The 27237-nt window shown below is 39.1% G+C and overlaps 1 long non-coding RNA gene across 1 annotated transcript; it reads left to right on the top strand.

The window, feature by feature from the left end:
• Window positions 1-26416, top strand: LOC138989231 (uncharacterized). Its single transcript, XR_011465477.1, has 4 exons — window positions 1-161; window positions 13396-13538; window positions 20331-22816; window positions 26300-26416. It is a non-coding gene; the product is annotated as an uncharacterized lncRNA (long non-coding RNA).
• Window positions 26417-27237: the final 821 nt, after the last annotated feature.

Raw genomic sequence — 27237 nt, 5'->3', positions numbered from 1 at the left:
AGCCCAGAGGCGAGTTTTTACACCATTTCTCGCCAACAAATGGTATCTTTGCTCTCTGAGTGTGATCACAGGACTGGGAGCCGGGGTGACGACCGGAATTAAAATGAGGAGAGGATAATCCAATTTATTGAGCATTTATTATGTGCCAGGTACTGTGAGAGGTAAGCTTGTTATGTATTATCTCATTAGATGGACTGAATAAAAGCAAAATTAGAAAAGCCTTTCAGAATGAACAATTATATGAGGATTGAGGATTTCGAGGGTTAGCTTTCTGTCTGTGCTGGTTGGGATAGAAGTCACAGAATAAGACTTTTAAATGCTGTTTTGAGGAGGGTTTTTAATGTATCTCTTTTCCTCTGTATTATATGTTTATAGGACCAGCATTCTTCATTGCCATAGGAACACTCAAATCCAAGTATCAACAAATACATAAAGTTTAAAATGCATTGGCTTAATTAATAATGCATATACAAAGTTTAAATGCTTTGGCTTACTTATTATAGGAATAGATTTTAGCTGTACATTTTCACTAATCTTAGTTTTTCTGAGATCTACTTTTGAAAGGGAATATGCCACGTTTGGTGTTTCACCTCACTAAAGTACACCATGGAAAAGGGTCTGTGAGAAATTTACGTACAAAGGCAGCATGATGGGTCTAATTAGCTGGAAGAATACCTGTATAAACGGGATCTGCCGGACACAATAAACTGCCCTTCCCCCACTTACTTATATAATAATCCTGGCTTTCAGAAGACTAATCACTACACACCATCTACACAGCATCTAATTTCCTCATCAAATTTCTCTGCTGAGTTTAGCCATGCTTGTCAACTTCCCAGCTCCCTCTTCAATAACTGGGTTTATTCTTAGTGTCTCACCCATAAACATTCCTATGAGCAAACCCATGAAAGAATGAAGTCGAAATTTCTTTATCGCTCCCTCTTTCCAGAAGGTTTTACTGCTCCCACTCCTGGGAAAGGTCACAGGTAATTTGGGCTAGTCGCTTCAGGGTGGCAGTGAGCACATTGTGCTCTTTTCTTGAAGCCTCTTGCTGACCACCGAAGGGGACCGCAAGCTGCGGGGACACCATTTAGGAAAGTGGGTGATGAGGGCAGCAAGTCTGCCTGGCTCCGGCTCTCTTTAAGCACAGATGAAATTGCTCAGATTCAGTTTCAGGAGAAATACAGCTTTTCTACAATCAAACCTCTTCTTTATCGCTTGTATACTAGACGTTGCTTTTTACATGGAGCTTTTATTTATTTATTTTTAATTTATTTATTTTAATTGGAGGTTAATTACTTTACAATATTGTATTGGTTTCGCCATACATCTTACATGGAGCTTTTAAAAAATCACTTATTGTGGTAAAGAAAGGTGCCATGAGTGGACTGAATGATGATTCCTTTTCATCTTAATTGTACCATTTGACCATGGAATCATCTTTTAGTCTCTCCCACTGGATCTCCTCGAAACATCTGCCTTTCTTGAGTCTCAAAAGGCAAGTGGACACTCAGTAAGTTTGGACATGCATAACAACCGAACTGGCTATTTCTAAAATACGGCTGACCACATCAAGCATTATTCTCAATTGCCAAAGGTAAAAACAATCCAAGTGTCCATCTGTGAATGGATAAATAAAATATATTACAGTTTGACCCTGAACAACACAGGAAAAAAAAAAAATACGGCTGGCCTATGGTGCTATACAGGTTGAATTGTTACCCCACCAAAAAAAAAGAAAGATTGGCGTCCTAACTCCCCGTGCCTCAGAACGTGACCTTATTTGGTAATAGAGTGTTTTACAGAGGTCATCAAGTTAAAATAAGGTCATTAGGATGAGCTTTAATCCAGCATGACCAGTGTCCTTATAAAAAGAGGAAACTGGCCACAGACACACACACAGGGAGAATGCCACGTGAAGTAGAGGCAGAGATCAGGGTGCCGCAGAAGTCAAAGATGACCAGCACTCCACCGAAGCTCAGAGACAAGCACAGAACAGGCTTAGAAAGGGCTGCTGTGATCTGCTAATGCTGTGATCCTGAACTTTCAGCCTCCAGAACTGTGGACCACACATCTCTGTTGTTTCAGCCATCCATTTGTAGTACTTTGTTAAACCAACCCTAAGAGAGGAAGATGAGTCTAACGATAAGTTCCAAGCTATTAAAAATATACAGTAGATGGATCTGAAAACTCATTCTATCTCAACAAATAAGTCAGTGGTAGTAACACCATTAATGGGCTAGAGTCTGCTGTTATATAAGCATCTTCTTAAGCAAACTAGAATTGATCTCTCCTTCTGTCTATGTGGGCTTCTCTCATAGCTCAATTGGTAAAGAATCCACCTGCAATACAGCAGACCCCAGTTCAATTCCTGGATCAGGAAAATCCACTGGAGAAGGGAACGGCTACCCACTCCAGTATTCTGGCCTGGAGAATTTCATGGATTGTGTAGTCCCTGGGGTTGCAGAGAGTTGGACACAACGGATCGACTTTTACTTTCACTCTATGTGACTATTAAACTGGAGAAGTGTTCTAGGGCCCTCCAAAGCAAAAAACCTCTAAGCTGCAATTTCTTAACCTCTGCCCTATTATCAGCTAGATAATTCTCTGCTGGGGGCCATCCTGTGTGTTGTAGGATGTAGCATTTCTGGTCTCTACTCACTAGATGCCAGTAGCCCTCTCCCTGGGCATGTGACAAAGTCTGCAGACATTTTCAAATATCCCCTGGGAGGTAAAACCACCTACCTCACTCCCATGAAAATGACTACTCTAAATATGTTTTCAGGGACCAGTTGCAATCTTGGAATGCAAAACAATAAAAATAAATTATAATTTGTATTCCCTGATCCCTGGTTTTCAATGGCATTCAAAGACTTTTTCCAAACCTTAGTAACAAAAGCCTTGTTTTATTCCCAGGCAAACCAATCCTATTCAATTCCAGGAGCATTCACTGAGAACTTCACCTTGACCTCCTAGGTTGGGTGGAGGAGGCTAACACGTGAAAGAGGAGACTCCTTGACACATGAACCTTACTAAATTGGCCTCCAAAAGATATCTTCCTTTTTGTAGCTGGAAGTTTTTGCCTAACAAATATGTCCATTTGGCAAGTCCCATCTTCTTGTCCTGAAGGTGGAAACAGAAGTTAATGTGAGTAAACATCAATTCATTTGGAGAAAAGGATTGTCTTCAATGGCTGTCAGGCACCTTGCCACAGTAAATACTCAGTAAATGTTTATTGCATCAATGAATGGCTTTTACTCCTCAAAGACAGGGAATAAAAATAGGAAGCTTCAGACAAGACATACTGAAAAGCTGTTATATTGTTAAGGGCACGTTTAGTGAGTGAAATGAGTCTTTTTACTCTACACTATTTTTATATTACTCATTTTTAATCCCAAGATATGCATTTGGATTAAAAATAGGAAGATTTTCTTCTCTCTTGGCTGCCTGTATTGGAGATACCAGTATTTATTGCCTTGACACTTTATGGTAGCATGATGTTCAGCTCACAGGCTCTGGATTCAAACAGACATGAATATATGAGTTTGTATCCCAGATGCAACAATCCTTTACCATTCCTTGTCCCACCCCAGCTTCAGCTTTTTTATCTGTAAAATGGGAATAATATGACCTGATAGAGCTATTATGGGATCCAATAGAGCAATGCTTGCAGAATACTTAGCTTAGTTATAAGAAAGCATGGTTACTGTTGATTATTTTTTCAGAGTTAGACATTTTCCAAATTGATCCACGTAAACGTCTTCTTTCCCTAAATCTTCCTAAATGACTATACTCTTTTACCACAAAGATTTTTTCCTATTGTTTTTCATGGCAGGAAAAATAAGAGATGTCTTTCTAAAATAAAGGTCAGCAAACTTTCCTGTAAAGGAACTAGTAGAAATACTTTAGGCTTTGCTAGATGATCTGTGTTTCAACTACTCACCTCTGCCATTATAGCATGAATATCACTCAGTCATAAAAAAAGAATGAAAAAATCCCATTTGCAGCACCGTGGATCGACTTGAGATAATCATACTAAGTGAAGTAAGCCAGACAGAAAAAGACCAATGTCATATAAAATTGCTTATTTGTGGAGTCTTAAAAAAGAAAGAAATAGATGCAAATGAACTTATTAACAAAACAGAAATAGAGCCACAGACATAGAAAACAAACTTTTGGTTACCAAAGGAGAAAGTGGGGAAGGATAAATTAGGAGTTTGGGATTAACATATACATAGAACTATATATAAAATAGATAACCAACAAGGACATACTGTATAGCTCAGGGAACTATACTCAATATTTTGTAATAATCTATAAGGGAAAAGAATCTGAAAAAGTAGGTATAAATATATTTGAATAACTGCATCACTGTGCTGTACACCTGAAACTACCACAACATTGTAAATCAACTGTACTTGAATGTAAAAAAGAGACAGCCATAGCACTGTGTCACCAAATGAACATGGCTTGGTTCCAATAAAACTTTATTTACAAAAGTAGTATCCAGGTTGGGTTTGGCCCACAAGCTGTGGTTTTGTTAACATTCATTCTCAAAAGAATGAGCAACTTTCCATTTTCATATGTCTCTAGCCAAGCTTTGCATGCTGGTGACTTATTTAAAAATAACTACATATATAAACCATGCTCTCTCCTTTCTCCTCAAAGTTTTGCATCCCTGTATACAATTTAGATTAATAGTAATTACACTGGGCTTGGAAATCATGGGATGGAATCAGGACTGAGAACATCAACGATTCATTGTAGTAAAGAAAATGTTGGGTAGTTCTTCTGTATCACTTCTGCTCAGGTGTACAAGTTGGACCTGCGTGAGCTGCAGGCCTATGCACGTTGACCCCAGAGTGTGGCTGGGGGAGACTATGCTGGAGCCTGTGGGAGTGTCTGAATCCATCCTTCTGCTGCTCTTAGCAAAAACCAGTGAAGGGGGACTCTCTTGATATGACCTCCCACGACATCAGAAACATTAAAGCAGGACCTGCATCTTTTTTTACTGTTTTTTTTTTTTTTTTTCACTTTTAAACTTCTTATTTTGTATTGGAGCACCAATTAACCAGCTTCCCTGTTGGCTCAGTCCATAAAGAATCTGCCTGCCAATGCATGAGACATGGGAGACGCAGATTCGATTCCTGGGTCAGGAAGATCCTCTGGAGGAGGAAATGGCAACTCACTCCAGTCTTCTTGCCTGGGAAATCCCATGCACAGAGGAGCCTAGTGGGCTAGGTCCATGGGGTTACAAAAGTTAGACATGATTTAGCGACTAAACCACTACCCACCGATTAACAATTTTGTGATAGTTTCAGGTGAACAGTGAAAGGATTCAGCCATATATACACATGTATCCATTCTCCCCCAAACTTCCCTCCCATCCAGGCTGCCACATGACATTGAGCAGAGTTCCATGTGCCATACCTTAAGGACCTGCAGCTTATACATCTTGTCATGATCATAAGGGCCCAATGCCAGGAATGTCATAAGCGCTCAGGGTGTTGTGCCCAATTTATGTTTACAAACCTCTGATCTCCACGGTCCAGACTTTGAGTGGTATCACAGTTCAAAGAATAGTTCACAAAAGTCACTTCAAAAATTTTTCAGTCATTTATTTCAGTTTTTAATACCACGATGGGTTGCCAAACAGAGAATATCTCTTTAAAATCTCCCTTTTTGTCTGCCATCTATATCCTTGTTTAATGTAGTTAATTAAAAGTTGTTTACTAATCCCACTACACTCTAGACAGTGCCTCTTGGACCAGGGGATGGGATTCTCGGTTTCATGGTCTGGTCCCTGACTTGACAAATTCCCTCAAACAAAATTCCCTGCTGTGTGTGTCTCTTGCCATCTTCTCCTTTCCCTTTTCTTCTGACTCTTTATCATAAAGCTGAAAGATCAGTCTAGAGATGAGCCACACTGTTCTTGGAAGGCAGCACAGAGAAAAAGCTAGGAGTCCTCATGAATAATTATTTAATCCCATAACAAAACTATGATGCATCTTGATTATGATGTTGTGTTTTGAAACCTTCAATCGGAATTCAAACAAGCTCCTCTCCCTTCTGAGAAATGAAAGAGTAACTCCTAACCCTAAGGCAGAGAAGAAAATGAGACGTTTGACGAGAAGTATGTAACAACCACTGCCACCATTCATAATTGGATGTTCTTTGTAGCAGGTAATTTGTGGCCTGCACAGTGTGGGGACACTTTTCCCTTTCTTGAGAATGCCAGTCCTGTTGATGTTCAAAGTCTGTGTGCAATTTGTACTGAATTTGGGTGTATTTGTTTTCTATCATGCGTGCTAAGTTGCTTCATTTGTGTCCGACTCTGCGATCCTATAGACAGTAGCCTGCCAGGCTCCGGTCCATGGGATTCTCAAGGCAATAATATGGGAGTGGGTTGCCATGCCCTCCTCCAGGGGAATCTTCCCAACCCAGGGATCAAACCCACATCTCTTAGATCTCCTGCATTGGCAGGCAGGTTCTTTAGCACTAATGCCACCTGGGAAGCCCTATTTTCTATCACTGTGCAACAAATTACCATAAACTTAGCTGCTTCAAGTAACACTCATTTATCATTTTACAGCTTAACTGATTTCTCTGCTCATGGCCTCACCAGGCCAAAATCAAAGTGTATGTCAGGGCTGTGATCCCATTTAGGGCTCAGGATCTTCTAAGCTCACAAGGTTGTGACTGAATTCAGTTCCTTGCTGCTGTAGGGCTGAGGTCCTTGTCTTCTTTCTAGATAGGAGCTGGGGGTCAGTCTGAGCTCCAGCAGGTCCCAGTAGTTCTTGCCACCTAGCTCTCAGGGGTTGAGCGGTGGCTGATTCCTTGAAAGCCAGCAGGAGAATCTCTGACCTCAGGGGGGGCTCCAATCCCTCTTTTAAAGGGCTCACTTAATTAGGTCAGATCACTAAAATAATCTCTCTTTTAGTTAATTTAAAGTCAACCGATTAAGAACCTGAACTACATCTTTTAAATGTTTTCCCCTCTGCCACATAACAAAAGATAATCCCAGAGTTGACACTCCATCAAATTCACAGGCCTTCAGTTCAATCAGTCAGTTGTGTCCAACCCTTTGTGATCCCATGGACTGCAGTACGCAAGGATTCCCTGTCCATGAGCAGCTCCCAGAGCTTGCTCAAACTCTTGTCCATCAAGCCAGTGATGCCATCCAACCATCTCATCCTCTCTTGTCCCCTTCTCCTCCTGCCTTCAATCTTTGCCAGCATCAGGGTCTTTTCCAATGAGTTAGTTCTTACCCACAAGAACTTCACAGGTCTTACCCATACTCAAGGTGAGGGTGTGTACCCCAAAGATCAGGAATTCTAAGAGTCAACTTAGAATTCTGCCTACCACTGTGGGAGAGAATCCCGTGATGGAAATGTCAACAATTAACCCCAAACTACTCTATGCATATGTGTTTATACATTTATCTATGTATGTATGTATATGTGTGTGACACACTCATATATCCTTAGGAACTCACTTCTGAGGATGGATTCCCCCAAAGTGTAAAATCCCACACTTAAGATTCACAACATAGTGAATTTATTGCTTAGTTATTGACTATTCCATGAATGGCATATGCATTTAAAGCTTTCACTCCATGAAACCAAGTGAAATCTTGAGATAAGTCTAATGATAGGAACAGGAGCCCAGATGTGCCTTTCAGCAATGACTTTCTCTGGCCTGGAAAACTACAAAGTGAATTTGAAACCACAAGCAACACAGTGGCAGTCACATGGATAAGATTAAAAAAAAAAAAGAGGAAGAACAGAAACATCAGGAGCCTTTAAGCTGTTTTCTAAATTCAGCATCAGCAGAATATTTATGTTGGCAGCATCCCGTATCTCGCAGCAGGAGGTTTGACAGAGGCACTCTATACATAACCCATGCAAGCCCCAGATCAAGAGGAGAGTATTTGCATAAACAGAATCCTAGAGACCGTGTCATCACTATCTTTCTCTTCCTCCTTCCTCCCTCACCACGCTACAAGCGGGTCATATTGAGTTTCCTGGGCTACCTTCCATGAACATCAAGGAATGCAACATAGATGAATGTTACATTGACACCAACATTGCCACCACCGAAAATTGTTTGTCCACCCTTTTCATTTCTCGGTACCAGCAAGCATCTGAAGACTTTGCACCTGTTCTAGTTAGCCCTGGCAAATGCAGCCTGTATTTATATTAATAGAATGATGTTTTCATAACAAAATGGATGTGCAGCCATTAGGGACTCACTCTGGATGCTCTCACAAGAATACAGGTTGGGGGAGGGGGAGCTCTTACATAAAGCCCCATGGCAAGGGGAAAAGACGCACAAATCCCAAGCTGAATCATCAGGACGGTTTGAGAACTTGTTCAGGAATGACCAGACTCAAGGACTGGAAATTAAATTAGATCCTCAATTAAGAGGAAAATATGCTGGAGATAAATGGGCTTTTCATGGGTAGTTCGGAGCTCTGAACTTTTTAGTATGCCATCTCCTGTTTCTGTCATTTGTGCCTTATCTCCCCTGGGTAGAGCTGAAAACGTGAGATCATACTTGGCTCCATTCCTGAAAGTTTGTTTTGAGTCACCAGTGTAAATATTGCCCACCCAATCTGTACATTTGCACAAATTAACTGAAACCAGCTACCCATTCCTACTTCATATTTGGCTGTGTTGATTAACCCTGACAGCTGTAACCTCATTAGTCCGAGCTCTGGCCAGAGCAAAGCAGCTGTCAAATTAGGAAGAAGTAGACTTGCTGAAGTCGCCTATGGACCAGGCATGTTAAAATCAATAGATGCTCTAAAAGCTTTCCGTTATGATTCTAATTCAATTATGCTATGCGGTGGGCTTTTCACCTCGATCCAGAATATGGGCCTGAAATTGGTTGTTTATGGAGAAAGCAGAGGCTCTATCATAAAGCAAGAACATAGATTTTTATCTGGAGAGATGTGTATCAGTTGAAAATGGGTTTTTAGCATGCATTATAACAGAGACATTTTCATATATTTTCAAATATTAGTTCCTAATGTATTTTTTGGCATGAGAAATTTTGTTAGTTTTGACAAGAAGCCAACAGGGTCCTGACTAGAGAAGTAAGAAAGATCCTGCAGCTGGTCCTCACGAAAAAGTAGAGATAAAAAGTGAGGAAAGAATTAGAACACACTCCAGTAGGAATATGACTTCCCTAAATAGAACACAGAAAGGGTAGGGAAGGAAAACTTAATATCTTTTCATTTAAATCTGGAGGTTCAGGAAAAAAGATGGTTTTCCATCCTCCGAAGTGTTGCAAAGATCAGTGGAACCAGGTCAAGTGCAATGTTTAAACTTCCCTTGCAGCATCGTCATTGTGAGGACATAGCATGGGAGAGTTGAAGAAGTTCTGAAGGAACAATCTGGACACCTCAGTTCTCATCCCAGTACAGGTCCCAATTCTGCCACAGCCCACCAGTGGGGACTTGGAACACGTTCCTTAATTTCTCTAGATCTCAGTCGAGTCCTTTATAAAATACAGAAGTTTTTCAGATCATTGCAATGGCCGCCTCTATCTCTAGTGACTGAAGACACTTTGCACAAATAAGAAGCTTCTCCACCATGGCCCAAGGTGGATCCAAGTTTCCATCTAGGGGTCATTCTCGGCTACTCTTTCTGCAATGCTCTTTAACCTATTATGCAAACAGTTGCTGTCCTTTGGCGCCCCCTGGTGGTGTCTGGAGCTTTTACTTCCGACTTTCACACGTGGCCTTGAAGATAAAAATGCTAACTGTGGGAACCATCCCTGGTAGAACCCAGTCTGCTGTTCACCAAGGGGAAAAACAATCCAAACCTTCACCGTTGCTGCATTAGAGCTTTAACACACTGCTTTTTTGAGGCTTAAGGAAGCAGGCTAATTTTTTTTTAAAGAAGTGGTATTCTTCAGATGCTTTATTGACATAAACAGTATCAACTCCTAACCCACTTCAAGTTGAAGGATTTAGAAGTGGTAAAGACTTCTACTTTCATTATTGTGAGAAAATAGACTGATAAAATAAGAAATATTTATGTAGTTAGTAGAGGCCAAGTGTTCTTTTGCACATGACTAATTTAAATTACCAAAAATTTAAATTACCATCATTAGATAATGATGCTCCAATGTTTCCCAAATATATATTTTGGTAATGAGAAAGCACTGTAAGTTTACTGAGGCTTTCCCCATAATGTCCTTCAGTTTAAAAATCATTTACATGAAAAACTCCGAGAATCAAAAGTTAAGTAAGATGAAAAAGTAAAGAAAATCATATTTTTGTTTTGGAAAGACAGGTAAATATATTTTAAGCATCACAAGCCATTGGAAATAAACTTCTTCCCTCAATCATGATAATTTACATTTAAGCTGGTAATTAGATTCTATTTGCCTTCATCGTGTCAGTCCTACCTCTTTGGTTTACAATTGCATTCTGTTCCCTTTGCTTCAAAACAATACTGAAACTTAGTAAAAAATTGTCTTTGATTTAGTGTGAAAGCAGATACAACATCTCTAAGTCAAATGCCAAAAGTTAGGACTATCCAAATCAATTAAGCAAATACAGTGTGAAGGAAAAGGGGAAACCTTATGAAACTTTAATTATTCTGTGTTAACTCCATCGACTCCACTATGTGCTAATGGAAAGTTCTTTCAAGGCTAATACATTTGCATGCATTTAGTTGGTTATGATTACAACTATGACTGTTTCCAGGTAGGGTTAAAAAAAAAAAAAACACAGTCACAGGAAAGAGAAAAGTCAATATTCCCTAAAGGAGAAAAACATTTCTTTGCCATGTTTTCTTGACTCCTTCTGGCAAAAGGCTGTTAGCAGTTGCACCACACAGTTCAACCAGAGCTTGTCTCCAGAATAAAAAAAAAAAAAGAAATATAATTGCATCTCAGAGATTTGGTTTGGAAAACCTGCTTTTGTTTCCAATGCCTCCTCTCTTCTCAGCCCCATTTATAAGCATTTTCCAAGCTCTTTACGAGCATTTTGCCTGCCTCTCCACACTCCTAAATATCACCCTCTGCTCCCTACAAGCCAGCCACGTTTTTCAGCCTTGGCCAAGGAATAAAACATTGGTTCACCTCAAAGGCTACCATTAAATTTACCTCATTTACTGACCAGCAGGAGGTGCACCCACCCTACTGGGGTCAATGCTAACTATAATGCCAGGGAGTTCATTGGCACCCCAGACTGCTCCCCTGTTTAATGACTGTTGGGCCCCTTGGGCCAGGTAAATTCTACTGTTGACATGTTGGTGGCAATGCCCTTGAAACACCTTTGATCCATCTGTCCACTTTCTCCATTCAGGGATGTATTTAACTGTGTGTTGATTAAAAATAAACAGATATGGAGAAGTGGAGGAGGCAAAGGGAGCTCCTACTGGAAGAATAAGCCATTTATACTTCTCTGCAATAGACACCAGGGCCTATAAGGCCATCAAGTTTAAGAAAAATAAGGCCTTGAGAATTCTGCTCTCTGAATAGACCCACCGTGACTCTTCTATTGCCCTTGAGATGGGCAGCAGGAACTGCTCGTGAATTTGCCAGCTCACTGAAAGACACGCTTTCATGGCTGAGCAAACATTGGGCATGGATTTCTTTGCTTTTCTTCATCATCACTTTGCTCTTCTGTAAAAAGATGAGCTCCCTCCGCACAGTGACTATGTTGAAAACAATCGTGAGTGCTTAGATACACTAATCTATGGTAATAGTGTCTGTAGGATCTGCTTGTATTTTTCAACTGGCTGATAAAAATCACACTACTTATAAAAGGAGAGGGGATTTCCTTGTCTTTATGAAATTAAGCACATAAAATGTGCCAGCTAAGAAAGTCTAGAAATCAGCACAATCGTTTTATCTGTAGACTGTCAAAGGCTCCCAGGCAATGAGCTGTTCTCTGTTCCCATTTTACCCCGCAGACCTGCCTCCCTCAGCCCTGACCCGGAGTGACCAGGTTAGATGGTCAGAGCTCTCAAGTCTAAATGCTGATTCAGGCCCTTCTGTCTTTGCTGCCAATAATAGTCCATCTCGGTGCCAGATTTAGTGGTGGTTTCTTATGATGTGGATACCTGTCCAGCAGGGATTGGACTGTGACCACAAGCCATTTTTTCTTAAGCCACAGAATAACTGTCAGATGGTAACTGCTGATAGTTACTACTTGCCAGGTTCAGCAGCCTCCAAGCCAGAGACTCACATCCCGTAGTAAGGCCACTGAACAGGCCTATCCCACAGGGAGGTGGACTTTCTGTCAGTATGTAAAAATTCCCTAGGGTAATAATTCAGTGTTTGATTTTCAGTTCTTCAAAAACAAGCAAACAAACAAAACAAGCAGATCAATACTGAAAAGCGAATAAAGGACTCCTGTTCTTTTCTCTCCTACAGATCAGTTCTTCTTACTCTTGTATTAATACTTTTTCTCTTTTCTTGCACTTGCATTTTTTACTAAAAGGCACATACATTTTTTTGGTCATCAATGGAAACTCAGCATTTTTAATTACAAGTTACGTTTATGTACTGCCTTCCCCTGAGAATGAAGAAAACTTCAGAACTGCTTCTTAGAGCCACTTTCTTTTGTGGGCAGAATCCCATTTTCCTCTCATTTTATAGAATAGGAATCTATGCACCTACTCTGGAGTAGCCCAATGCAAAGCAAAAGATTACACCAGAAGTACAGGGTAGAAACAAGCAAACAAACAAAATCAGAAAATAATTCACTGCTACTAATATTGTCATGATATGTTGATGCTTCTACTCTTGAATTGAGTCTAGTAGACTTGGATGATGTGTCTCTGGTGAAGTGTGAATGTGGACAGGTAGAAATTTGCTCTAGGGAATGCTGAATTCCTAAATTTCCTAGAAACTCCAGATTGTGCCAATCTCTCTTTTCCATTTCTCATAAATTAATAGCATTGTTTTTTATACTTGTGTCTGAAAAACATTATTCCTTAAACCATAAAGTATTTGTAAAACTCTTAACAGTAAAAAATATTTCAAATAGTGAACCAAATATAAATATATAAATATAATTACATATATACATATTATATATATACACACACACAACAATGTGTGTGTGTGTGTATGTGTGAAGGAAAACAGTTAAATATGTTTGTAATTATTGATTGATTTATCGTATTTGGGCTTTGGGATTAAAAGCATACTCACTGGGAAAAGTACATGAAACTTATCTCAAAGTAAAAAGATAATTAACCATCTAGAAGCTATTATACCTTTTTTGACTGAAATTGACAGTCTTTTCTTAAATAAAATGTGTAAATATTTTTATCTGGATAAGCTTGACTCTCTAAGATTTTTATCTCAGAAGCAAAATAGACTATGGTAAAATTTTCATATGTAAATAAATTCGTCTTTCTGCATTTGTAGGAAATAAGACTTGAAAATCTTAAAATGGAAACATCTTGAGCTTCTTGTGGTCTGATTCATTCCTCATATAGACGAGTACAATGAGAGCCAGAGAGATGGAGTAAACTCCTTGAGATCATGAAACTGGAGTCAAGACCTCACAGGTGACTGATTTCAACCTCTCTATTCTTGCCTCAGTAGCTCACTATTTCAACAATATCATAAACTCTAAGATATTGAGATTTGCATGCACCTGTAATGTCACTGATATGGCCTCTTCTCTTGCATTTTCTTCGTGGAAAACCCAACTCAAACAAATTATGTTCTAGCCCACTGGCTCCATTGACTTCCAGCCTTGTTTTCCAAACCATTTGCTGTAATATCTACTAAATACCAACATTGCCTTACACATAGATGCCCATATGTCTTCTCAGTTCTAAGCCTAATAATGTGAATTGTACCTACAAACACTGGACAAACAAAACAGGAAATAGATCAAGTTACCGCAGACCAAACTAGGGAATAATCAAAAGTTTCCTGGATGATCAAGGACAAGAGTAGGTTCCAAATACTCTCCATTGATCCTCCTCTAGCTTACCAAAAGTGTCTTGGAAATAGTGATTTAGAATGAAATACAACCAGTTTCTGATAATCATTTCAATTGCTACGTTTCCTTGGACACATTTTCAAAGTACTTGAATTAAGCCCCACATGCAAATTATCTTCCCTGAAAAGAAAGTCTTTGTTGGCAAGTTGGCCGTTCATTTTTTGTGGCAATGGCATAGAGACACAATGTATTTTTAACTTTCTTGTTTTGTTCTTGTCTTAACTGACACTAGTAATTTAAGAAATGTTGAGGGCGTTACTGAATATAAATTTGAAAAAAAATAGCTCTTCGAACTATATTGTTAGAAGCAGGATAAATATTCAATCAGAGATGAATCAAAACATTTGGATTGTACGTGGGCATATACCTTTCTGAAAGCAGACTCTTTCCGTGATCCCTGCCTTATGACGTGGCATCCATAAGAATCACACTGCAATTTGCACCCAATTGTGCTCTGAACAACAGAAAGCTGCCCCCACCCTCATTTGAAAGCTCTTTTTATAGAATTATTGAATTTCTGAGCTAGAGATGGTATGTGAAATATCTCATTTTGCAGAAGAGGAAACAGGTCCTGAGAGCAAAGATAATTGCCTGAAGATGCAGAATGTGCTAAAGTTTGATTTAAAAATCCAGATTCTGAATCCTTAGTCTAGAGACGACCACTCTTCCTTTTAAAAACGGTTGACACTCTGTCTCACACTCAAGTTTTCTTTAATGTTTATGTTTGGTCTTCCACTCTTAAATTCATTCCTGTTCCTTTCTCCTTTGTTCCCTTCCTCTGTTCTCTCCTTCCTTCCTTCTTTCCTTCAACAAAGATTGTTTTACAACATGCTAGTCATTGTGATCAGCTCCGGGATACAAAGAACAGAATATGGTCCATGACTCAAAGACCGTCTCATTTGTAGAGAAGATCAACATGGTAACCAATGAATTCCAACTCGTTTATATGGCTTATGACCCTCTCCTGTCTGGCCCCTAACCCACCTCTCTAGCTACTCTCCATCTCTCTCTGCGTGCTGCACTCCAAGCTTGCCTAGATTTGGGGCAATCCCTATATTGTTTCTCCCATCAGTGTCTATTGCATATGTTCATGTTCTGGAACACTGCCTCTCCCTTACCCTGGCTGGCGCCACGTCATCCTTCAGATTTCAGTCTAAATGCCTCTTCTCAGGAAGTTAAGTTTAAATCTCCCTGCTAATTTAGCAAACATTTGCATAATCCCTCTTTTCCTTACTTCAGTGATGTGTTTAATAAAGGCAGTGATAAAGAAAGTGACATATTTATTTTTATATCCCCATTTACCTAATTCAGGTACTTGGCACCCAGTATGAGTTCAATAGATACCTATTGAATGGAAGAATTTGTGTAGCATAATGGGAGCAGAAATTAAAATAGTCAGTTATACTTGGAGAGGCATCAGTGGATATTATCCATGTTTATTTCATTTGAAAATTTAAGATAATTTTATAGAATCAAGTGAGTATGTATCATGCCTGATTTCCCGTATCATGTCCTGGTAAGAAATAAAAATCTGTAAAGAAGACTAATGTTGATCTCCACTATCTATACCCCAATCAATTTTCTAATATAGGCCTATAATCCCTTATTTATAAGTCTGAAATTCAAAAATTTTTTTGAAGTCTGAAAAGTGAAAAATTTTCATAAGTATTGGCAGCAAACTAGATCAAACTAACATGATGTTTTGGTCTTTATCCTACTTTGTAAGGATTCATGTTTTGTTGCAGAAGTATCAACGTCATTAGTATCGGGGTTTCCCTGGTAGTTCAGCTGGTAAAGAATCCACTTGCAATGAGGGAGACTTGGGTTCAATCCCTGGGTTGGTTATGGCAACCTGCTCCTGTATTCTTACCTGGAGAAGCCCCATGGACAGAGGAGCCTGGAGGGCTGTAGTCCATAAGGTCGAAAAGAGTCACATACGACTGAAGCAACTTAGCATGCACATGTCTGTTATACGTTTGGTTCTCTAGGTTCACAGAAAGGAATGTGATTATTGGTCAGGATTATCCCCTGGAGAAGGAAATGGCAACCCACTCCAGTATTCTTGCCTGGAGAATCCCATGGGCAGAGGAGCCTGGCAGGCTACAGTCCATGGGGTCGCAAAGAGTCAGATACGACTGAGTGACCAAGCACAGCACAATCTTTATTGATTTCACATTTTATGAATGTTCTGCTACAGAAATGTTTGGTTTCTAAGTTCTCCCATGAAGCCGTATAATCCTAAACTCAAAACACGCCTGGTGTCAAAAATTATGAAGGGAATTATGAACATGCATTGATTTACTATCTTGTGTTTTGTTCAGATTATTCCATCCAGGTTTTCCAGTTTGCTCCTTGATTAGAATTTTCTCTACTGAGAATAATAGAAGTAAAACAGAACTTTAGAAAACTAAAGCCGTAATCATAGACCAGCACTGGAACCTGTGTGACCTAAGATCCTGAAGAAAGATCCAGAATGCCCTCCTATTTAAATGTATTTTATTGAGCTTCACAAAGAAATGAAACAAAAGTGTTCATAAATTGCAGGAAAAGTAAAAAGTAAAACACTAAAGAGAATCTAAAATGACTGCTGCATTCTCTACTATCTACACTCAACATAGAAACGGAAAATGTGTACCCATCCACGGAGGAGCTCAGAATGGTTTCTGACCGCGATGCTTGCCAACGCATTTTCACAGCACACAAACCAAAAGTTTCAGACTACCGGAGTGTGAGTCTGATAAACCATTTCCCCTAACTCCCTCTACACATAACTGAATTACCTACACTAAATCATACTCAGTTTTGGCAGGCAAACATCTTGGAAATAAAATGCTTTTTAAAAGCACTGATTTTTCCATTAATATTAAGCTATGAACGGAATTTGTTTTAATGTCCATCTATGTCCACAGTGGGAGCTTAAGAGCCACCCACTCATTTCCTTTCAATGTATACGTTTAAAGGGCTCTATGAATAAATGCACAACCTAAGAAATTCCCAAAAAGAATTAATTTTAAAAAACCTAAAAAACATTAGAGGAATGACAACAACAAATGATCTGCTGTTTTTCACAATTTCTAAATCAGACAATAAAAATGCCACTTACTTAACATGCAACATCTATCAAGTCAGCTCCGTTGCTAAGTATGTTTGCCCAAGAGATAAGTCCTGCATCCCAGTCAATTCCTAAAAGAAAAACAAAAGCTCTACAATCTCCCTCCTATCTTGACATGTTTTTAGTTGGTGAAAGATGACTGAGGGAAAAGACACTCTTTGATGAAGGTTGAGAGTATTTGGTAATTCTTGGTGAGAAATGTTATGGAAGATCCATTAGAAGAATAGATGACCACAGTTCTGTGGCCTTAGAATAAGACAGCAATAAACTGGCCCTGTTTCCCAGGAAGAAAGGCAAATGGCCAGGAAGGGCCTCCCCTCACAGCAGCGTTTTCAGATGTCCAGGGGAGTCTCTGCGGCTTTCTGGTTGGCTGACAGCTGGGCTATTACAGTGCAGCCATGGATCATTACAGATTGGCACACACCTACAGAGCAGAACCACCTCGAATCCCAGATACGCTGTGTTCGCTCAAAGACATGCTCTGTGGTATCCAGAAATTAAGGGAGGTATAATTTACAGTGTGAATGTGTACTTTCTGGGCTGACTAAATTTAGAATTTTCCATCTATATTAGGGAGGTTATGGAATATGTACTATTACTTTCCAAACAAGTGTCAGTGCGTTTTTGTGTTTCTTTGTCTGAAGGATATTGCCTTCTCTCTCTCTTTTTTTTTTTTTTAGCAGACTGGTCCAATAATGATAACAATGCAATGATCAACTCTCTACGTGCTATAGTATTAATTATAGTAACAGTGATATGCCAAAGATATAGTGAGATAGGTTCCCACACACCAGTCCATACTGGTGCAAGACCGCACTGAAATCCTGACTGGTACATTACAAAACAAGGAGAACGTAGTAGTTCGTTTAAAACACCAAATCTATCCTATTTACGAGACTGTTGTTTAGTCTGAGACTGTGTCATTCCCATTCTCTTGGTATTAAAAAATATCTCTAAGAATGTCATAATGGTGATGGGATGGATAAGATGTACTGTTTCATTGCCTAAGGTCACACACAGCCAAAAAGCAGCAAATCTGAAATCCGAACTCAGGCAAGGCCACTCCAGAGCCCATGCTGTGGATCAGTTTGCCCCACGAGCTTTCCCTACCTCAGCGATCCCACCTGAAAAGCGGAGCACCATGAAAATACTCTCCCCAGGTTGTGAAAGCTAAACGAGTTAACATTTGGAAAGTTCTCCAATCGTGCCTGACATACAGGAAGTTCTATATGAGCAATTGTTTAAAAACAACAACAAAAAATCAATGTTTCAAGGGGATTTCAGCCCATGCAGTTTAGCTGTAGCTGTAGTCTACACCCCTGTATGCGCCACTGCCTCGAAGTCATGCTGATTCACACCATTAAACACAAAATGAGTGTGAGAAACACCCACTAGGGTAAAGCATCACCAGTTTCAAAACTATCTGGGCTAAAGGCAATCAGAAATGGAAACGGGTAGTTGCCTTCTTAGCAACTAAAAAAAAAAAAAAACTAAAAATTTCATCTGAGTGGGAGGAAAAGAACAGAACCAGGTGGGCTGTACTCCCCAGGGGTCCCCACACTCATGCAGCTGTCCTGTGGGGCTAAGGAGGCTTAAAATACAACTAGGCATAATTGTCAGCATGACCCAATCCTGCCTCAGCTCCGGTAGGAAAGAAAATGTTTATAGCTGGGACATTTACTGATTGTTTTTTAAAAACTCTCCCGTTGGCATTAGTTGTTGGTTTGCTTCTAAAAGCTCAAAATCTTAAGAAGAAAGTTGTACTTCTCTGAAAAGCTGGTGTGTGTGCACGCATGCACACACACACACACACACGCACACACACAGCATTCTCAACATTACTGAGTCTCTGTTCGTAATAAAAGAATAAGAAGCATGTTCCTACAGATATGAAAGGAGGAAAAAGGAGAGATTTTGAGTTTTTTCCCACCACCTCTTAAGCAGTAAACAAAGAAAAAGTGATGGAATTTTTACAGGTTCCCCGTTCCATGTTTCGCTATGTTTTGTCTAGTACTCATCAGCTCAATGTAAACATCACCGCTCTTGATGCTGCCAGGTTAGGAAAGGCTAGTTAGCCTTCCAGGAAATCACCGGCACTTTGTACTCTTGATGAGTGAAAATTTGATGGCAGAATGAACCAGAAAGACTGAGCAAATGTTTGGAGGCCCATTATATGTTGTTATTCAATTGATCATGCTGGAGAACGATCCTGCCGATTAGCGCAGCCTTTACGAAGCATCTCACATCAGGAAGGCTGGCCACTTAGCTTCCTCTCCTGCAGCCTCCAACTCAAAACACAGCTCAGCCCTTTCATCACCCATCATAGTTTTGTAAATAACCCCAGCCGTATGAAAGGATTCTCTTTCTTTTTCCAGTAACCATGTTTACTGTAGACGTACAACATACAAGTTACGACTTTTGTTTTGGACTTCTCTTTTAATTGGTTTTTCTGACCAGGGACCCACTGTTGTTGAAACAGATGTTGTGGGCCCCCATAATAGCTCTCAGCTGCCAAAGGCAAAATATAAAACTGTGCCCGGTCCACACAGAGCAAATGACTGTGAAGACAGGGTGCTTATTACAAACAATCGAGAAAGCTGACACTTCAGACATGTAGCAACTTCTGGGTGATCATAGACAGAACATGTCCAACATCACTCTTCTTGTGCCCTCTTCCCACTCATGAATAACTAACTTGAAGGGCAAGTACAGAATGAAGTACAAGTCTACCCCTTCCCAAAGTAAGAACACAGACACATACTCTCAGGAACTATCGTCCCGCTAACTCACAATCTGAAACCAAAAGACCCTCCTCCCTCACACTCTCACCCAACCTGCAAGCTCCAGCAAGCTGTAAATTTTATCTCCGTGTGAACTAGTTTCAGGTTTGAAATGACAACTTGATTTTTTTTTTAAAAATCAGTAATCCTAACTGTAAATGCAATATTTACCAGAGTGGTATGCTGGTAAATGTTTTAACAACAGGTTCTCTGGGGGAAACAGCCCTGATATGTAATATGTCCCAGTTTCCACCGTGTCAGTATCCCCACCATGATCAATTTCAAGCTTTCCATGTGACATTACTGAATGCAGAGAAGGGAAGAGGTGAGGAGTGTCACATCATTATAGAATAATTCCACAGTCAACATAAAAATGTCAAGAGCATCAGTAATTGAGAAATGGTGAAAAATGATTATCAAAACGTGAGTTATGCATATTTATTGCCTTTGTTTACAGCTATGTTTGATTGCTGGGAGAAATGTCAATAACCTCAGATACGCAGATGATACCAGCCTTATGGCAGAAAGTGAAGAGCCTCTTGATGAAGATGAAAGAGGAGAGTGACAAAGCTGGCTTAAAACTCAACATTCAAAAAAATAAGATCATGGCATGCGGTCCCATTACTTCATGGCAAAAAGATGGAGAAACAATGGAAATGGTAACAGACTTTATTTTCTTGGGCTCCAAAATCACTGCAGATGGTGACTTCAGCCATGAAATTAAAAGATGCTTACTCCTTGGAAAAAATCTATGACCAACCTAGACAGCATATTAAAAAGCAGAGACATTACTTTATGATAAATGTCCATATAGTTAAAGCTATGGTTTTTCCAGTAGTCATTTATGAATGTGAGAGTTGGACCATAAAGAAAGCTGAGCACCAAAGAACGGATGCTTTTGAACTGTGGTGTTGGAGAAGACTCTTGAGAGTCACTTGGACTACAAGAAGATCAAACCAATAAATCCTAAATGAAATGAATCCTGAATATTCATTGGAAGGACTGATGCTGAAGCTGAAACTCCAGTACTTTGGCCACCTGGTGTGAAGAGTCAACTGATTAGAAAAGACCCTGATACTGGGAAAGATTGAAGGCAGGAGGAGAAGGGGACAACAGAGGACGAGATGGCATCACCAACTCAAGGGACTTGAGTTTGCGCAAGCTCTGGGAGATGGTGAAGGACAAGGGGTCACAAAAGTTGGACATGACTGAGCGACTGAACTGAACGATGACAGTTATGTTAACTGGACATTTATACAATTTGTTGATAACGACTGTGCTTAACAACCAGCTTCCAGTATTTCTGAAAATTTAACAATTGGCTCTTACAAGCTGGTAGATACTGGCTCCAGCACATACGGTCCACCAGCACATTATGAATGACCACTTAATACTTTTCTACTCTGTCTGTGGTCCTCCGTCCAGTAGCAACAGCATCACACTGGTAGCCCCCTACCCCACCCCTCTTCCAGAATCAGCTTCTGCATTTAATAAAACCCCCAGGTGACTCTTGCACACATTAAAGTTTGAGAACCACTGAGCTGATGAACAACTTGAGAGGATGCAAAGTTACATAGTAGAGAAGGAAAATATATATACACACCTTCACTTTTTAAAAGGCTAAAAACAAAAGCCTTTTAGACAAAACCGCCAATCATCATGATGTTTCAAAGCAACTGCAAAGAACTGTTGCAAAACCCATAATGTTCCAAGATTCTTGTTCAGGTAATTTCGAATACAATGCGTGTTGTCATTGCTGTAGATTTGGGAGGCAGGGATTCTGCTGTTAAAACCTTTGAGTTCAAATCCTAGCTTTCTGTAAAATTTTCCAGGAGAGGAACAGTGGGAAAATGATTTAACCACTTTGTACCTTAAATATCTTATCTGTAAAGTGGGGTGATAGTAATAGCACCTACTTCATTGAGTGATTATAATGAACTGTGAGATTAAAGTACTTACACAACCTCCTGGTACATAATGAATGCTCATTAAACTTTAGTAATTATTACTTTTTCCTTAAGGGGAAAAAGTTCCAAACCATTCTCTATGCATCAACCCTCAAACATGTTTAAAATAAGAATTATGAACTGTTTTTCTCACTACATCATCTAAAACTTGATTTTGATCCGTAACTTTTATATTATTCTTGTTCCCTAAGACTCATAAGAAAATATAACAATTACAATTATTTCTAAAATATGTCCAAATTTCAGAGTGATTCATTCCAACCTTAGAAGTCACCTGGGATTCTTCTGGGAAAGTGTCTTGCATTCTTTAAAAAGAGACCAAAGAAGAGAAGCTGTCTTCTGCTTCGTTTTGTCTCACGTGCAGATGCTGTTGTGAACTCTGTGACCACAGGGAAGTCCTGAATGACAGAGAGAGGGGGGGAAGGAGCCTGACTGGGAGGCAGGGAGCAGGAGATGACATGAGCTTTCTTCCTGCATGACTTGGAGAAGCTCCACCTAAGAACCTTTGTCATTTGCAATAATGCTGCTGCTGCTGCTGCTTAGTCACTTCAGTCGTGTCCTACTCTGTGCGACCCCATCGACGGCAGTCCACCAGGCTCCCCCGTCCCTGGGATTCTCCAGGCAAGAACACTGAAGTGGGTTGCCATTTCCTTCTCCAATGCATGAAAGTGAAAAGTGAAAAGTGAAAGTGAAGTCACTCAGTTGTGCCTGACCCTTAGCGACCCCATGGACTGCAGCCTACCAGGCTCCTCCGCCCATGGGATTTTCCAGGCAAGAGTACTGGAGTGGGGTGCCATTGCCTTCTCCTATCTGCAATAATAAATGATCCTTATTGTTTAAACTAGATGAGTTTATTGTTCTACTATTCATGGAGGAGTATCTGAATGCTTGAAGATCCCTTTCTGTTAAATTGAGGCTCAAAGGAGTTAAATGACTTGCCCAAAGTAGCAGTTTGTAGCAACACCATGCATTTCAGGTAGGTTTTCTTCCCCCTCTTCCCTTCTTCTCTCCTCTTCTCTCTTTCCTTTACTTAACTAAACTCACAGTAAATATGATCATCTCAAATTCTTCTAACAGTCAATACCCATTTTTTATGCAACATATCCAATGGTATGAGTGAGACCAAAATGTCCCCAGGAAGCTGTAGACAACCAATTGGGCATTCAGTTCCAAATTTTATGCTTTGAGTAGCTTTTCTCTAAGTAACCATATGGGAGACAGCAACTATGGGATAAAATTACACCAACAGAAATCCAAAAAGTTACTCAATTATGGAAGAAAATAAATCTATTCAACTAGCTTTTTCTCTTATAGAAATAATAGCTATTGATTTATTTCGTGCCTTTTGCAATATTCAGCCAGTATTATTGGCATAACCTAGCCTTTTTCCCCCTGAAATTTGTAACTCTTCGAATGTTTTTTCAACAATGACTTACAAAAATAAGACAGATCAGAAAAGGTCTAACCAGGAAGAAAGAAATAGTTCAGGTGATTTTAAAGCAGAAAATTGGTTACATACGTGATAGTAAGGAAACCCAGAGCCTGAGAACAAAAAAGGAATGCGTTGCCATCTCTAGGCTGCTTAGACAAAGATTGAAGATGCTATTATAAAAGCCAGGGGACACGATTACTCAGAAGAAGCTCAAGCAATGGCAAGTAAGTCTGATAGGAGCTGGAGCCATGGAGGAGAAGCAGTCATTGCTGGGATGCCACCAAAGTCAGAGAGTTAGCTTCTCTCTTCTCCCACCCTCTAGTCTCCCACTAGAGCCTCAAACTGGTCAAATCCAACCACAAGCTGGCCAACAGAGTCTGGGAAATGTAGCTCGCAAGGGTCAAAATCAGGAGCAGACTCCTGGAAAAGTTAACTGTGGGGCTAACAACAGGCCACAGATCCTCTCAGGAGTTTGAGTAAACCTTTGTAAACTCCTTGTAAGAAAACTTATTTGCTGATTCCATTTATTATTGCATTTTCTCTTAGTTCAATTGAAAATGTTGCAAAGAAACATGAAGGTCAAAAACAGTTTTATTTCACTTTAGTTGGTCTCCAATCAGCATATGTTAGAATGAATTAAACCTAAAGATTATAGGAACGCCTCTAACACTCTAAGAGGAAGCTTCAGCAATGAGACTTTTTATTTCAGGCAGGAACCTCCAGATGGGTAGATGGGTATTGCCCCAGGCTTAAAAATGAAATAGAGGCAGACATGAGGCACAGGTGAAAACATACATCCACTCTCTTATTATCTCAACAGATTGAAAAAGTAAAATGAAGAAAAAAGAGAAAGGAAGGAAGGGAGGGAGGGGCAAAAGAAGGGAGAGAAGGAGAAAGAAAAAAAAAATTCAAATCAGGAGCATTTTAAGTACTGCACAAGTCAAAATATGGATATAATATGACCATTCAGCTTTCAATTATCTAACAATTCACATATCTTTTAGCATCTTGATCTCTGAAAAAAATCTGTTCATTTTCTACAGTCTATTTCTATTAGCAAGTGGCTGTAAATTGAGTTTTAAATATCTGAAAAACACCCTATCTCTTTCCTCTGCTACATGATATTTATCTCAACATGTAGTAACACAATTTTTGAAGATTCAGCATTTTTATTCTATCCATTTTCCTATCCTTCATGGCCATTTGGCTGGCTCACAGCCTTCACTGAAATAGAAAGATTCCAGTCTCGCTCTCAATTTCAGACTGTGAGGAGAAAAGTCCTAGTTTAATTGAAATTGAAATCCCACAATTAGGTTAGATGAGGACTTTCTCAAAGGATTCTTTGGAAGGCTATCTTTTTCTCAGTTGTATAGCTAGGAAATGAAACGGATCATCAAGGAAATTCCTTAGGTCTTTTGCACTGTCCATCAAGGAAATGTTTAGCTCATGCACCAATTCACTTTTTCCCCTTTTTTTTTTCTTTTTGTATTAAGTGATTTTTATCCACAAAATAAGATGACCTAGGGCACTACAAAATGACTTGAAAGTTGATAGTAGAGAGCAGGAAAAAAAAGGAATTTTAAATGAGATAAGTATAGGAGGTTGAATACCAATTACTTAAATAAGGCACATACTTTTTATCCTACATAGAAAATCAACAATGTGTATGTTAAATATATATATATATATATATATATATATATATATCTACCATGTATTTAGTGAGTGTTTGGAAATGAAATGAGAATATTAAACTTTATAAAGTGTTTGGTTGGTTGCATTAGATGGGTACCACTACTTCATGAGATGGATTGATGAAACACCTTTATTGCTGTCAGAACTCAATACAACAGTTCTCATCGAGTAAAAAAACACTACAGAAGTATTGTTTGGCAAGAATTTAAAGTCATGTTTCATATCAGTAGAAATTATGCCTAAGGGCTTGTGTGCATATGTGTAGACTATGTATTAACTCCAAAAATGTGTTACAGCTCTCCCTTGAAAAGAGACTCAAAACCAGGATATTGCAACACTTGAATGTTCATGAGAATATTAATATATAGATGACTCCTAACAAGAATGAGAAAGGGAATAATGTCTCGGCTTCCCATAACATCCTGCGCACTTTTCTAGGAAAGTACATGCTATAATGCTATAATCTTTTTATTTGTCTGTCTCCTCTACTAAACTTTAAATTCCTTTATATTAAGAGTTGTAGCCTTTTAAAACTCTATCCCAAGTGCTAGCATATGCTAAGACACACTGGGAATTTTAATCATGGTTTTGAAATAATGGAATGGTATAATAAAAGGATTATGCTTACTTGCATTAAAACTTTTCATAAATATAATCTGAAAGAAGTAATGTCATGGAATCTAATCCTCAGATGTGGGCTGAAACACTGGCCTTATAACTAATATCAATATTTTTTCTATTTTCTTAGGGAATTTTCACAGTATTATTAACATTGACCAAGCAAATTACCCCCCAGAATAATTGCACAAGATTTGATCGTGCCTTGTCCAAGCAAATAAGTAAATATATAACTTTGGACAAAGTCATTACTTAAATTTCTTATCTTAGCTTATGAGTCAGTAAAGTTTGTGACTTGTAATAAGACATTTACAGAGAGTAAATCATAGTAATTGGCCAGAATAAACCATTGACATTTAGAACTTAAAAGAAATTAAAATTTTAAATTGGTACAACATGGACTAATTAATGTTGCCATAAATTGCTATTATAGAGATTTAGACCAAACTACTTAAATTGTCATCTTAATCATTATTTTTCTATTTTTTATTTTGTAAAGAGTTATTACATCTCTTGAAGCAAAAATTTATCACAAACTATGAAAAATTTCTGAGTGGTTCTCAAAAATGTACAGTAGAGTGCTCAGTAATCTGTGTATTTGAACCTAGAGTTCAAATTTGCTAATGGTATCTGATTATTTCAATGCCAAACTTTCCTAAACTTAACAAAACCAGTTTTCCTACTAAATATGATTCTGTTATCTCTTTTTTCCAGATTTCCAAGATTATCCAGTTACATAAAAGGAAATTCTGATATCTTCTTCCCCACCAACTCTCCAAATTATTAAATGAACAGTCATAGGAAGTAAATAGGATAGTCACTATACTACAATTTTAACTGCCAAATGGCTAATCTCTACCTCTCCACCAGAACACTCTTGTAAAGGAAATTACTTTGCTCCCAAACTTTTTGAGGAACTGGCCTAGGTGTCATGTAATAGTCCAATCAGCCCCTGTAATTGTACAAAGTGAGCACCTAACTCAAGGAAAACCAAGTCACAAGCCTGTCAATGACATTTTGACAGAGTCTAAGTGGAAGGAAAGAATAGATACCTTGGGTCAATCAGATTCCTTTTCCCCATGATCTTAAGGAGTAAATACCCAGAGAGTAGGAAGGCCAGTTACCATAAATGCAGAAATGGCACCATGACAGAATGGTCATGACTAGCCAAAGTCATGAGCAAACCAAAATCATGGCAACACATTAGCATTAAAAGGGAGAAGACAGTGGTTGCCCCTCAGGAGCAAAGATGTTCCAGTGAGGCTGTAAAGCCTGTGGGAAGCCTGAGGAGTCTCAGAATAACTTTTCCATACTGCTTCATTTGGCACCAGCCCATGTATGTCCTCCCAACCGTTTCCCAAAAGGAAAATAAAGAAGTTTGCTGCTTTCCTAATAGTAAAAATAAAACATCATAAAACAAACTAAATATTTAAATACAATAAAGTTTTTTTAAAAAACACTGCAACACTAATAATGTGTTGTTGAGTAACTATTAGACGTCTCCTTACACATGTATTAATGATTTTTCATGGATGGCTTGTAGCTTGCATTTTTTTAACTTAAATGTCATGAACACATTTTCATGCTCATAAATATAGCTTTGTAGCATTACTTCTCCTGGCTCATAGTATTCCATTGTGTCCGTATTCCAT

The sequence above is a fragment of the Bos mutus genome, chromosome 9 (assembly GCF_027580195.1).
Source record: "Bos mutus isolate GX-2022 chromosome 9, NWIPB_WYAK_1.1, whole genome shotgun sequence".
NCBI lineage: Eukaryota > Metazoa > Chordata > Mammalia > Artiodactyla > Bovidae > Bos > Bos mutus.
Note: the sequence above shows the minus strand (reverse complement) of the source record. Positions and strands in the feature narration are given on the sequence as shown.